General features: G+C 35.5%; 1 protein-coding gene across 4 annotated transcripts in view; it reads right to left on the bottom strand.

Moving 5' to 3' along the window:
• Positions 1-15987, bottom strand: part of TBL1XR1 (TBL1X receptor 1) — a 171049-nt gene that overhangs the window by 59687 nt on the left and 95375 nt on the right. The window contains exon 3 of one of the 4 annotated variants that reach the window (XM_032407178.1): positions 13335-13450. The exons of the other annotated variants lie outside the window; for them this stretch is intronic. The gene's annotated coding sequence lies outside the window, so the exon portion shown is untranslated. The remainder of the gene's footprint in view (positions 1-13334; positions 13451-15987) is intronic. 4 annotated transcript variants of the gene reach the window in all.

Raw genomic sequence — 15987 nt, 5'->3', positions numbered from 1 at the left:
TGTGGGCGAACGTATTACTGTTGAGAATTCAAATCACTCTTCGATTTTCCTACAATTGAGTTATTCATCCCCACGCCAACAACTGGACTGTGGCCATGTGACATGCTTTGGCCAATGGAAATTGAGCAGACATGATACATACCACATCCAATCACAATTTTAAAGGTATTACAAGTGTATGCCAGGTCTCCTGCTCTTTCCTCTTGCCACAAGAATGAGCATGTCCTATATACTGGGCCTGCTCTAAGAGCCTGGATCACCAAGTGAGAAGATAGAACAAAGGCACAGCCAACCAACATTATCTACATTTAAGATAAACAGAAAATAAATACTTTTTTAAACTAGTAAAGTTATTTGTAGTCATAAAGAAAACTAATATACTTTAAAGCAATATTTTGACTGCACATAATCCCTAGGGACAAAAAAGAATCACAAAGAAACTTTAAACTGCTTTCAGCAGTCTTCAAAATTTTCAGAAAGAAAAAAATATATACAAATAGAGAAGCAGTAAAAATTGTTTGGTTTTCTCTTCATGATGTAGTGCTATAGAAGCTGGCTACATCTGGAGGACGTAGAGCAATATGCTAGGAAGGTAAGAAGTGAGAAGCTCAATGTGTCACACTGTGCTACAGAACAATTTGTCTTGATGCCAAATATGTTTTGACCATTTTACTTTTATTATGAAACTCGTATTTGATGGAACTGAATACAAAAAACTAAAATTATTTTACTGTTTATAATACTCTGATATATTTTCAGTAAAATCCATGCAATACAATCAAGCTTTAAAGCCCTATAATTATACACATGAATTAAAATATAACTAGGAACTTGTGATTTGTTTTTCTCTTACTAAAAATATACATTTCCTAGGCCTAAAACCACCTACAAGCAGTTAATGGCAACCTCGTATTAAAAGCACTCTATACTTGGATTATAGTCTCTAAATAAACACTGTCCACTAAAAGGAGTCAAAACTCCCTACAGGAATAGCCAATTTCAAATGGGCTAAAGCAGGAAGACTGGAACATCTTGTCATGCAAGAAAGCAAAGAGACTACCTTGACCACTCCTGTCATGTTGAAAGGATACAGAAATAAAGTGAATTAAACCACCTCAAAAAGAGATTATAAAAATTAAAAATAAAATCCACATCACTGGTCACCTTGAGAGGTTACTAGAGTACCACCAATTCAGTATTCTGAAAATTGGTAACTAAAACATTCAGGCACACACTCTACCTTTCTTGTGCAAGTTCTATTTCAGAGTATCATAATACTTGATTAGGAACAGTAATTTACAGAATTCCAGCCAATCAATGCAAAAACAATGATATAATTAGAAAATAATCATTCCTATCCCTAAGAAAATAATGAATCTAAGCAACGCTTATGAAAGGTGCTAAGCCCAGTGCAACTGTGTAATGGGAGGATGAGGCTAACAACAATTCAATCAACTTGATATCACCATCACTGAAAGTGACACAACCAGATGGTTTATGCCTCATGTGGTATCATGCAAATGGAAGAAAAAAGACTTCATGATCAAAGAACTCAAAGTGAATTTAATCAGGTTTCCAACTACCACTTTACAGAAATACAGGACAAGAGTAAAATATGTTAGTAATACAAGGATGCAGAGCCAAATTCAGAATATAGGAAATTCGACAAGACAAATGAATCACTTTCTCATACCAATATGTGGAAGGGGCTTAAATTTAGCCAACCAAAAGCAGTATGTAGACCTTATTTGGATTCTGACAAAAACCAACCATCTAAAAAGGTCATTTGGGAGACAAAAGAAAAACAAATTTTTTTAAAGACTTTATTTATTTGACAGAGAGAGACACAGTGAGAGGGAACACAAGCAGAGGGAGTGGGAGAGGGAAAGGCAGGCTTCCCGCCCAGCAGGGAGCCCGATGCGGAGCTCAATCCCAAGACCCTGGGATCATGACCAGAGCCAAGGTAGACGCTTAATGACTGAGCCACCCAGGCACCCCGACTAAAGAAAAAATTTAATTCCCTTTACCTCTTCCCGTTTCTCATAAGGCTTGTATCTTTTGTGGACCACAGTACATGAAGTCTAACCTTTTCTCTATCTTAATGGGAAGGGTAGGGGCAACTGTAACAATGAGGGCAGTAAGTATAAGACAATATAATGACTGTTATTTCATACTCCACATGTATCCCAGTAGTCTTCTAATCCTTATTTTGTTTAAAGATTAAGATCCTCATTTGAATATAAAATCCTGGGCTTGACTCTGTTCTGGAAAGTAGCTTCAGAGAAGATGACTTTGAGTTCATCGAGACACAATCAAGGGTTTTCATCAGAAATATATATACCATTTAACATCAAACTGCTGATCAATTTAGTGTTTCCCAAGCACAGGTATTAAACAGCCTTCTTCCTTCAACATAACACAAATGTATACTATGTACTCAAATAAGTAGTTTTTTAAAAAATTTTATTATGTTATGTTAATCACCATACATCGTTAGTTTTTGATGTAGGGTTCCATGATTCACTGTTTGCATATAACACCCAGTGCTCCATTCAATACATGCCCTCTTTAATACCCATCACCAGGCTAACCCAACCTCCCACCCCTCTCCCCTCTAGAACCCTCAGTTTGTTTCAGAGTCCATAGTCTCTCATGGTCCGTCTCCCCCTCCGATTTCCCCCCCTTCATTTTTCCCCTCCTACTATCCTTTTTTTTTTTTTAAACATATAATGTATTACTTGTTTCAGAAGCACAGGTATGTGATTCATCAGTCTTACACAATTCACAGCACTCACCATAGCACATACCCTGCACAGTGTCTATCACCCAGACACCCCATCCCTCCCACCCCCCACCATTCCAGCAACCCTCAGTTTGTTCCCTGAGATTAAGAATTCCTCGTATCAGTGAGATCATATGATACATGTCTTTCTCTGACTGACTTACTTCGCTCAGCATAATACCCTCTAGTTCCATCCATGGTGTTGCAAATGGCAAGATTTCATTCTTTTTGATGGCTGCATAATATTCCATTGTATATATATATATCACATCTTCTTTATCCATTCATCTGTTGTTGGACATCTTGGCTCTTTCCATAGTTTGGCTATTGTGGACACTGCTGCTATAAACATTGGGGTGCACCGTACCCCTTCGGATCTCTACATTTGTATCTTTGGGGTAAATGCCTAGTAGTGCAATGTCTGGGTCATACAGTAGCTCTATTTTCAACTTTCTGAAGAACCTCCATACTATTTTCCAGAGTGGCTGCACCAGCTTGCATTCCCACCAACAGGGTAGGAGGGTTCCCCTTTCTCCGCATACTCACGAACATCTGTCGTTTCCTGACTTGTTAGTTTTAGCCATTCTGACTGGTGTGAGGCGGTATCTCATTGAGGTTTTGATTTGGATTTCCCTGATGCTGAGCGATGTTGAACACTTTTTCATGTGTCTGTTGGCCATTTGGATGTCTTCTTTGGAAAAATGTCTGTTCATGTCTTCTGCCCATTTCTTGATTGGATCATTTGTTCTTTGGGTGTTGAGTTTAAGAAGTTCTTTATAGATTTTGGATACTAGCCCTTTATCTGATATGTCATTTGCAAATATCTTCTCCCATTCTGTCGGTTGTCTTTTGGTTTTGTTCACTGTTTCCTTTGCTGTGCAAAAGCTTGTTATCTTGATAAAGTCCCAATAGTTTATTTTTGCCCTTGCTTCCCTCGCCTTTGGAGATGCTTCTTCTTCTAGGAAGAAGTTGCTGCGGCTGAGGTTGAAGAGGATGCTGCCTGTGTTCTCCTTTAGGATATTGATGGACTCCTGTCTCACATTTAGGTCTTTCAACCATTTTGAGTCTATCTTTGTGTGTGGTGTAAGGAAATGGTCCAGTTTCATTCTTCTACATGTGGCTGTCCAATTTTCCCAACACCATTTGTTGAAGAGACTGTCTTTTTTCCATTGGACATTCTTTCCTGCTTTGTCGAAGATGAGTTGACCATAGAGTTGAGGGTCCATTTCTGGGCTCTCTATTCTGTTCCACTGATCTATGTGTCTGTTTTTGTACCAGTACCATACTGTCTTGATGATGACAGCTTTGTAATAGAGCCTGAAGTCTGGAATTGTGATGCTGCCAGCTTTGCTTTTCTTTTTCAACATTCTTCTGGCTATTCGGGGTCTTTTCTGGTTCCATACACATTTTAGGATTATTTGTTCGATTTCTTTGAAAAAAGTGGATGGTATTTTGATAGGGATTGCAATAAATGTGTAGATTGCTCTAGGTAGCATTGACATCTTCACAATATTTGTTCTTCCAATCCATGAGCATGGAACATTTTTCCATTTCTTTGTGTCTTCCTCAATTTCTTTCATGAGTATTTTATAGTTTTCTGAGTACAGATTCTTTGCCTCTTTGGTTAGATTTATTCCTAGGTAACTTATGGTTTTGGGTGCAATTGTAAATGGGGTCGAATCCTTAATTTCTCTTTCTTCTGTCTTGTTGTTGGTGTATAGAAATGCCACGGATTTCTGTGCATTGATTTTATATCCTGCCACTTTACTGAATTCCTGTTATGAGTTCTTGCAGTCTTGGGGTGGAGTCTTTTGGGTTTTCCACATAGAGTATCATGTCATCTGCAAAAAGTGAGGGTTTGACTTCTTCTTTGCCGATTCGGATGCCTTTTATTTCTTTTTATTGTCTGACTGCTGTGGCTAGGGCTTCTAGTAATATGTTGAATAGCAGTGGTGATAGTGGACATCCCTGCCGTGTTCCTGACCTTAGGGGGAAAGCTCTCAGTTTTCCCCCATTGAGAATGATATTAGCTGTGGGTTTTTCATAGATGGCTTTTTGATATTGAGGTATGTACCCTCTATCCCTATACTCTGAAGAGTTTTAATCAAGAAAGGATGCTGTACTTTGTCAAATGCCTTTTCTGCATCTATTGAAAGGATCATATGGTTCTTTTATTAATGTATTGTATCACACTGATTGATTTGCAGATGCTGAACCAACCTTGCAGCCCAGGAATAAATCCCACCTGGTCGTGGTGAATAATCCCTTTAACATACTGTTGGATCCTATTGGCTAGTATTTTGGTGAGAATTTTTGCATCCATGTTCATCAGGGATATTGGTCTGTAATTCTCCTTTTTGATGGGGTCTTTGTCTGATTTTGGGATCAAGGTAATGCTGGCTTCATAAAATGAGTTTGGAAGTTTTCCTTCCATTTCTAATTTTTGGAAGAGTTTCAGAAGAATAGGTATTAATTCTTCTTTAAATGTTTAGTAGAATTCCCCTGGGAAGCCATCTGGCCCTGGGCTCTTGTTTGTTGGGAGATTTTTGATTACTGTTTCAATTTCCTTAGTGGTTACGGTTCTGTTCAGGTTTTCTATTTCTTCCTGGTTCAGTTTTGGTAGTTTATACATCTCTAGGAATGCATCCACTCCTTCCAGGTTATCTAATTTGCTGGCATATAGTTGCTCATAATATGTTCTTATAATTTTATTTCTTTGGTGTTGGTTGTGATCTCTCCTCTTTCATCATTCATGATTTTATTTATTTGGGTCATTTCTCTTTTCTTTTTGATAGGTCTGGCAGGGGTTTATCAATCTTATTAATTCTTTCAAAGAACCAGCTCCTAGTTTCGTTGATCTGTTCTACTGTTCTTTTGGTTTCTACTTCATTGATTTCTGCTCTGATCTTTACTATTTCTCTTCTCCTGCTGGGTTTAGGCTTTATTTGCTGTTCTCCAGCTCCTTTAGGTGGAGGGTTAGGTTGTGTATTTGAGAACTTGTTTCTTGAGAAAGGCTTGTATTGCTATATAGTTTCCTCTTAGGACCGCCTTTGCTGCATCCCAAAGATTTTGAACAGTTGTGTTTTCATTTTCATTTGTTTCCATGAATTTTTTTAATTCTTCTTTAAATTTCCTGGTTGACCCATTCATTCTTTAATAGGATGCTCTTTGGCCACCATGTATTTGAGTTCCTTCCGACTTTCCTCTTGTGATTGAGTTCTAGTTTCAAAGCATTGGGGTCTGAAAATATGCAGGGAATGATCCCAATCTTTTGGTACTGGTTGAGACTGATTTGTGACCTAGGATGTGATCTATTCTGGAGAATGTTCCATGGGCACTAGAGAAGAATGTGTTTTCTGTTGCTTTGGGATGGAATGTTCTGAATATATCTGTGAAGTCCATTTGGTCCAGTGTGTCATTTAAAATCTTAATTTCCTTGTTGATCTTTTGCTTAGATGATCTGTCCATTTCAGGGAGGTGGGTGTTAAAGTCCCCTACTATCATTGTATTGTTCTTGATGTGTTTTTTTGCTTTTGTTATTAATTGGCTTATATAATTGGCTGCTCCCATGTTAAGGGCATAGATATTTACAATTGTTAGATCTTCTTGTTGGATAGACCTTGTAAGTAGGATATAGTGCCCTTCCTCATCTCTTACTATAGTTTTTGGTTTAAAATCTAATTTGTCTGATATAAGGATTGCCACCCCAGCTTTCTTTTGATGTCCATTAGCATGGTAAATGGTTTTCCACCCCCTCACTTTCAATTTGCGGTGTTGCGTCTAAAATGAGTCTCTTGCAGACAGCATATCGATGGGTCTTGTTTTTTTATCCAATCTGATACCTTGTGTCTTTTGATTGGGGTATTTAGCCCATTCACATTCAGGGTAACTATCGAAAGATACGAATTTAGTGCCATTGTATTGCCTGTAAGGGGACTGTTACTGTATATTGTCTGTGTTCCTTTCTGGTCTATGTTACTTTTAGGCTGTCTCTTTGCTTAGAGGGCCCCTTTCAATATTTCTTGTAGGGCTAGTTTCATAACACAAATGTATAGTATGTGCTCAAATAAGTAGTTTTAAAGAAACAAAATTCTAAGGCCGTGCAAGGAGAGTGAGTGTTTTTCTCCTCTGCTCTCAACCTCACTTGTTTCTTGGAAAGGGAAAACATTTAAAGAGAAAAGAGGAAAGCATCTACACCTGTAGACAGCAACTTCAGAATCAGTTTGATTTACTCCAAAAATATTAAGAAATAAGTAGTAAAGCTTTCTTATTAGAACAGCAAAACCCCTTGATTACCACATGGTAATCAGATATTTAACCTTTGTTTTTTATCTCAATTGTGTAACTAACCCCCCCCCCCCCCGCAACACACACAATTTTCTCGCACAGTTCTCTAAAACAAAGAAAGGAAAAAGAAATATTCTTTCAAAAATATATGAAGTTCTGCTTGGGCCACTGATCTCAAGAACAGCTGACCTCAATTAAAATAGCTAATGTTATAATAAGAGTTACTGTTATAATAAGAATGTTATATATAAAATGTTATAGTGAAAATGAATACATATTAAATTAGAACCAGTAAGCATTTGAATCACTATGTTGTACAAGTGAAACTAATGTAACAATGTGTGCCAACTATACAATTTAAAAAAAAAAAAAAAAAAGAATTTGAATTGAGTTATATATATTTTTAAGACTAAAACTGTTCCCACAAGTCACACCTATTTTCACTCTACTACAAGGTGTCTCAGCACTTTATAGGTGCTCTACTTACCTAAAAGCTCAAAATGTAAATTATAGTAAGTATACAAATCAGGAGGAAAGTAGTATTTTTGGGGGTCTGCTGATATAAAATTAACTGCTAACTGATATAACCTATAAAGAATCACAGGCGTTAGAGCTGAGTGGAACAAGAGAATTTTTCCCTTCCTGTTGTAGGTTGTCCAGATTAATGAAAATATCAAAGCAATTACATGTAAATAATCACTGTCTTCTTAAAAAAAAAAAAAAAAAACAACCTGATTTAAAAGACTAAAAGGGACGGCTATAGCACCAGGTATGAACATTATGGAAAACTGAACCCACTGCAATAGGGCCTATGCAAAACAGATGAATACAAAGCATCTGCTATCATTTCCAAAACGTCTATAGAGATTTGGATTAGGAGAGGAAGAGCAAGAAGATGAAACAAAGACCTCCACGTGTCTAGTCTGTGTCTGGTTACCTGATCAGATGTCACTGGATTATCTTATAAAAAATTTTAATCTATTCATGGCCAGCAGGTAGGAGTATGAAATTATTTCCCTTTCATCTGGTTCTGTGTTTTAAAAAAGCATTCTGCGCTGAAACTCAAGACTGCTAGAAACTAAGAAACTAAAAGAATGTTCCTTTTTTCCATTATGTAGTGGAAATGAGTTCACCTTTTTCTTGTCCCTGCTTATATTATTAGTGGTAAAGGAAACTGAGGGCAATACTTAAACAAAGAAAAGTAGTCAGAGATAACAGCAACAAATGAGAGCATTCATTTCAAAATTGTTTTTTGTTGATATAGATCACTACTCTAAAGAAAAAATAAACACTGGATCATACAATGTGTGGTATAGACGAGATTTTTCAAACACTGGTGACTCAACACTCTGTGAATGACAACTTACGCTCATTAAAAAAAAAAAAAATGCAAGCTACAGGACAGCAGATACTTGATCCTTGTTATACACTACTATACTTGTGCCTGGAATATAGCCCGATTCACAAAAGGCGCTCAATTATTATTTGTTGCGAACAGTGAATAAAGCTCTTTCTTTCTACTAGTCAGTAGTGTTTTAAAAGATGAGAAAGATAATCTTCAATGACATTCAATGTTCCTTCTCACCCGTTCCTAATTTGATCTCCATTACCTGCACAATTTTGATAACTTGTATCTCCATTTCATTTTGGCCAAACCCTGAATATGAAAAAAGAAAGAGGCCCACCACACTCATTTCTAGCCAACCAGTGGTCCTTGCTTAGTATGGTATATCAAATTCACCTTTGGCAGCTTTTTCAAAGTAAGGTCATAAACTTCATGACAACCCTGAAGACTCTTAAGTTTCAGCAAGTCAGAGGTACAGCCCACGCATGTATATTTTAACAACTTTCTCAGGTCATGTAAACCATGACTTGTGCATCATGCCACAAAATTCAAAAACTTCGCTATCTTTGAATCTTGTAACTAGAACACACACACACACACACACCTACCTCTCTTTTACTGTAAACTCCTTAAATCTTTGATCTACTCAGTTTCTAATCAAACAGGTTTTCATGGTCATCTCAAATTACTCATACTTCTCAGTATCCTTCAATCTGTCATCACACCTCCTGACCGTATCTATTTTCCCTCCATTTTGATGCAAATCTACTGATCTGACATTTCAACAACAAATGCTCTAATCCTGACATTCAGCTCAAATAGTCTTGCTAATTCCCACTCAAGCCCTGTCACTTATGTAAACCCCAAACCATAATGGTATCTAACATCATTTTGCCCCTCTGAGCCATTTGGAAATCATTTTATTATGTCTTTAACTTCCTTATCAAATTTTCCATCATGGATTTAAAAAAAAATTTAACTTCCCTCAAAGAACCCGTCTCACCAAAAGCCCCTCAATCTCAGGTGACTTCACTTCTTTGGTAAAAGTTTAGTGCTTCCTTGACTTTTTGTTTACTTCAAAATCCTTATTTACTTTCTGAAGAAGTAAAAAAAAGAAAAGAGAAAAAAACTGTACCATAGAATCTGTTGGGTCTTCTATGATATACTACCATATAATGAGAAAAATTACTAGCCTTTCTTTAGGGAATTTAATACAGAGGCTAACAAAAACAACAGCTTTTCTCTGGTCCAATAATAAGCACCTTTAAATACAGACAAGAAAGTAAATATTCCATTTACAAGAGCAAAAAAAACTATCAAATATTTACTAAATTTGTATGACTAAACGTAGTACTCTATTGAAAGACACAAAGATCTGAGCAAAGGAAAAGAATGGATTGGTCTTGTACTTGTGTTGCAACATGTGACCATCCACCTGAAAGGAAACGAAAGTGGGCACACGTGTTTTACAACAGACAAAATAAATTCCAGACAGATTTAATACTTGGATATTTTAAATAAATGCGTGTGTGCATGTATCTATACACACATACTTCACGTACACATCTTAACAAAACACTGACACTACATGTCTAATATAGAGAGCAGAAAAAATCCTTTTAACCGAACTAGAAACTCAAAAGCTATACAAGCAAAGATAGTTGTATCTGAGTACATAAAGACTTGCTAGTTTATCAAGGAAATACATATCAAAGTGGTAAGGAGTAAAATTACTCTCACTAAAATTGGTAAATATTTAAAAGATCTAGAATGCCTATTTCAGACAGAAATGTGGAGAAAGGTTATTGCCCTGTATTTCAAGCGAAGATGTGAAAAAGCCTTTTGAAAAACAATTTGTCAACCTCTATTACAAGTAAGATTAGACTGAATCATAAGAATTTGATATTTTTTTGTTGTTGTTAAAATGGTCAGTCAACAAATACACACACCCTATAACCTAGAGAAATAAAACATAAGTTCCTAAGGATATTTATTTTAGGAACACTGTTTAGTGGGGAAAAAAGGAAAAACAAAGAAATAAAGTAAATGTTCATTAAAAGAGGCGTACCAAAATAAGACTGTAGAATATATATTCATAATATTCATGTATTACACAATCATTAAAAATAATAAACTGTTGGGGGGGACAAAAGGAAAGAGTTTCATCTCATGTACAAAATGTAAATAATCACATTTACACATTTAAGTATAATGTATAAAAGAAAAATGTTTGTAAAATTATTTTTGTTATTGTTAAAGTTCTACTTTTGACCTTTTGAACTTAAAACACTTTATTAATCACCGTCAAATTCAATGGGTTTTCATACTCCTTAATCTCCACTCCTGACCATTTTTCAGCATTTAAGAAGAAAATCAGAACAGTCTTTGAATTTCTAACAGTTGGCTTCCTGACTCTGCCCTCTCTCCTCTCTTGAACTGATTTTTCTTCCTGCCCTAACATATGTACAGCTGATTTCTTTTTAGCCTTCTGATATTGTCTTCTGTCCCAACTAATGATCTCAAACACTCTAAAGAATGAGAAAACCACCATCTTTCCTATTATGTGCCACTCCACACATCCCGATCTTTCCCACTCAAGGAATCCAATTCCAGCTGACTGATGCACACATCTATCTCTACGCCTTTTCGGAATCTCAGAATTCAGTATTACCTGAGGCAACTTATGTCCTATACTCCCAAATTTGTTTCTCCTCTTGCCCATAACTATCACTGATTCTACCATTCACCACACATGAAACTTGATTCTACCACTCGCCACACTTGAAACTTTAGTATCATGTTGGATTAACTTCCTATCTCAGCTCTTACCTGCAGCTTTAGAGAGTCTGTCTCCTATTACCTGTACAGCACCACTTTCAGCAATGCCTTTCTTTCCACAGTACCTGCCACCTGTATTACTACATTAGCCTCAGAGTCTCCTAGGTCTCTTCCTATTATCTTCTGACACCAAGGCATAAAACATAACTGATTATATCATATATATTTACTGCTACTTAATAACTTCCACATTTCACTCCAAAGGGATTAGCCAGGCACTTAAGTTCCCCACTCTATGATCTCAAAGTATCTAGCCATACAATATCTTTTGAATCTACTCTACCCATCAGGTACATATATTCAGGTCTATCATTCTAAAACCCCTGCTTTTTATTTAGCTCTTTGTTCCAACTATAAGTGCTGAAATTCTTCTATTCTTCAAATGTCATCTCCTAATGAAGCCTATTCAAATACCAACATCACAGTTGGGTTTTGGGGGTTTTTTTTTCCCTCTTCTGAAAACTGGGCAGTAGCAAAAGATTATCAGACTAGAAATCAGAATGTTGATGGCTTCTTTCAAATGCTACTGCTTTTGACATCTGGATATTAAATCAAGCTCCTGAGCCCCAGTTTCTTGTTCTGTAATATAGAAATAAAATTAACCTACACACCTCACAGGTAGGTAGGAATGTATGTAAGACCATTATAATTTAATGCTAATGCTGTCGTCATATCACCTCTTATTACGTATATTTGTTTTTAATATTTAAAAGACAGTCTACTCTTTACATCTAGCACCCAACACAGAGTAGCTATTCAAATGTATTTAAAAAAAAACTTCATGTTATAAAATACAGCACTCCCATTCCAGCATGAGAAATATAATCCACGCACAATTTATATATACTTACACACGGATTAAAAAAAAAAATCCACAACCCTTCTCCCCACACGTAGGTTTTCAATAAAACTATTGTCACATGACATTTCTGGACCTCTGATTTAGTTCACCTGAAACCCAATTAGTTATCTGGCAGGTGGGTAGGGACCCTTTAAAATGGCTGATAAATAACTAAATAGTCGAAGAACTCCAAAAACTTTACAATATGTAATATGTAAGTGATACAAAGTATCTGTGTGAGGTGACTGTGATGGTGGTATGCTGTCCAATCCAACAAATTTATCCAGCATTCATAGTTGAGCATTAGTGTTTTAGTTTACCTTAAAATTGTGAATGTTGACATCATGGTTATTTCAGTGACATAAGACAACAGATTAAAAAAATGACTATACAAGAAAAACATGTTAATTTTCATTAAGCTGAAAGATTTTTTTTTTCCTACTCTTTCACAAAAGCAAAATTAATGATGGACAGTGTTCATAAAAATTCAAAATAAAATGGAAAGGGGAGTAGAAATGACACGTTAGTCTTATAGAAACCTATAAATCATATACTATATACTATGAGAACCTGAAAGTCCTTGAGTTACCCTGAAAACCATGTTATATCTTAGAGCACGTAATATCTTATACCAGAAAACAAGAAAACTACCTAAAATTAGTAGGGTCTTGTCTGAAGGACACAAGAACCAATGTGAACAAGCACTCACTAGCCAGAAATGGGCGAATCTGAACATCAATACAAAAAATAGCTCAAAAGTCTAAAACGCAAATATGCTTATTTCAATCCATGAGTTCACAGGATAAGCCACTGTTATCACAATTATGTCACACCACTGGCTAAGATTTCTTGGCATTTTATTACTTCACAAAAAAACTGCTCTCCTATCTAGTATCACATCTGCTCTTAGACGTCACATCCACACTCTTGTACATACCTGCAATTCATTTTTTAAATCTAAATTTAAAACTCTACAAAACCATCTGGTCCTATACTTTACCCTACTGCTGCTACAGTAAGGCTTCAGCCTTCCTAAGAGTCTGACTCTTTTAAAAAATAATGGCTGAATGCCAAGAACAAGCAGCACCAAAATAAAGTCACAAGCAACTGGGCTATATTATGGCTTAAGGTAAGTATGGGTAAAAAAAAAGGAGAGAATGAGTTAGACAGGAATGATGAACAGCAGTTGATGAGTATCAAATCACTTTGTGTGTTCATTTAAAAAAAAAAAAAAAGCTCACCCTGTATGTGATGTTGCTGAGTTCCATAAACAAACATCAGGCAGCATGATGTAATAGAAAGAGTCCTGGACTGAGTGAGGGGACCTCTGTTCTAGTCCAAGGCCTCAGTTCCTCATCTGTAAAATGAGGGTGCTGAATTAGATCTCTGAGAGGGCTCCTCTAGTTTTAACATTGAGGGAGTCTATGGACAAATTCAAGAAGAAGCAATAAAATGTAGGACTTTTGTTAACAGTGAAGTTTAACTGTTAACATTGGAAACAGTGGGTGGGAACAGAGATGAAAACAATGTTCATAAAATTTTGAACTTCAAAGAGCAATTACTTTATAATTTTCAACTGCTAAAAAGGTTTTCACAATATACCAGCCTTAGTAGCATTATGAGATTAGTAATGAGGGACCAAATTATGACCTGAAAAACCCTATTCACCTTTGGCCAGCCAGACTGCCCAAGTAAATCTAGAAAAATACTGCAGAAACACCTTTGGGCTAACAATTACATTAAGTGATAAAGTGCCTCACAAGTGTCCCCAATTAAGTAACTGAATAAAAAGTAAAATGACAAGAAAAATGATTAGAGTAAATTAAACAATTATTTAATTTTAACATGCAATAAAATAATTATGCTTGTGATATCCTTTTTTTGTTAATATTTTCCCTATGCATAATTTTTTTTTTTTTTCTGGTTAGCTCTCAAAATAGAACCTGGCTTCTCCTCCTGACAGAGCTAATTGAAATAATTCTTTTCCCAATGACACTCAGAAACATTTAAAAAGTGTTAAGTTCTCTACACTGAAAGAAATCAAGCTTCTACTAGTAACAACAGAAAGGCTCTGGTGCCTCAAAAAATTGGTGGTTGCCTAACTGCAATTACCTAAATAACATTAATTGCCTGGTCCGAGTAAATCCTTCAGGGTCGAATAAACTGAATACTACGTTTTAAGTTCCTACATCAGCTGACATTCCACTATTTATTTATCCCTTATGCTGATGCCACAGTTCTTACCTGGCAGACTTAAAACTCCAGGGATGTAAGAACCAATAAACCTATCTCTACAATCAAGAATCTGTCAAAAATCTACTCTTTTAAAGAATGTAATCTGTACCTTTTAAAGGATGTAAAGATACAATGAAACATTCAGTGAAAAAAAAAACTTTAAAAAAAAAACCTTGTTTTTTAAAGCTTGTTTTATGCAAATTACCTAAAGTGATTATAAAATAACTTGGCATACAAGCAATTCCATTAATGATTCATTTGAGCATTTCACCTTGGCAATATATTGCCTAATAAGTTATTCAGAATCACTAATAAAATTCTCTCTGGTTGGTAGAAACAAAGGCAAAAATAAAGCAGTCTTGATGGTAATGAAATTTGTTCTTGGCTAGTCTTAAAATGGTTGTGATATCCATGTATCTTTGAGATAAAAAAAAAAATCTGTGAAACAAAATTTTCCTTTACAATGAATTTATTTTCCATTTTAATTTAGGTATTTTGATTTACAATCCTAATGAGCTGATTAAAATACCTTACACTTAATGGTAAACAACAGAAATCAGGATGGATACGCAAAGCATACTTTAGGGCTCTATTTTGAGCATGAGCTGTTTTCAGCAATTTTCTCCATCTACCTTACCACCCCCTCCATGACTTTTTCAGAGAGACTTAAACACTTAGCTTATTTACTGACAAGAATACTATTAATGATAAAATACTATATTTTAGCCAGTATTATACAGATATGAACTAGCTCCTGCAAAAATTCAGGACTGAACTACTGTCTTGGGTAAATATGCTCCTCTAGGAAGGGTTGGCACCAAGATCAGCAGCAGCTAAAGGAGAATTTGAAATTTAAATAACTAGTTGGTATGTTGCATGAAGCCCACTGATTGTTCCTAACTAAATTTCAATTTGTAGAACATAAACACATCTGTAATTCTTTCCACCACTTAGAGAAGTCATCACATGGTATAATTTGCTCAAAGACCAAAATATCTCATTTAGTTATCAATAATATAGAATCCTTGGAACAATGTAAATGGCTATACCTGGGCACAACATAGCAGCACAAGTGCTTTGAAAAAGTTATAGTACCTAGAAATGGCAATTCTTTTTATTACTGCAATACAAACTGGAGATAAAAAAGACAAAAGACCAAAAATAAGTAAAACTCAGACTATTTTGGTTACTAAGAAAATATGAAGCCCTTATAACATCATACAATTTCATGTAACTTTTTATTTTCTAAAATATATTTAATAACTGCTTAGTTTTGTTGGAAATTCTTGTTTCAGGACTGGGGAAGAAATAACTGCCAATAAAAAAGAAACTCAGTTGATCAAATTAATGGCTAAAAATCTCACATCTCATTATTACAATTTGTAATTAATAATTTGTAATTATTTTAATACTAATGTTTTACTTTTCTCTCATCCTCACCTACTTACAGTTTATTCTGATATATACATTTTAAAACTCTAGCCTATCAGAACAGATTTCCTAAGGGTAAATAAGGATAGGAAATGAATCAGTATTTTGTAAATGTTATACGTAATATGGGGTATTATATTTTAACGGCATTACACTTGTCTCTCAAAAATGTTATAAAAGAACCACAAAATTCTGGAACAATGATCATTTGCCTTTTAACCCAACAAG

Source organism: Phoca vitulina, unplaced genomic scaffold (genome assembly GCF_004348235.1).
Source record: "Phoca vitulina isolate PV1807 unplaced genomic scaffold, GSC_HSeal_1.0 scaffold8, whole genome shotgun sequence".
Lineage (NCBI taxonomy): Eukaryota > Metazoa > Chordata > Mammalia > Carnivora > Phocidae > Phoca > Phoca vitulina.
This window is presented reverse-complemented; position numbering and strand designations above follow the sequence as displayed.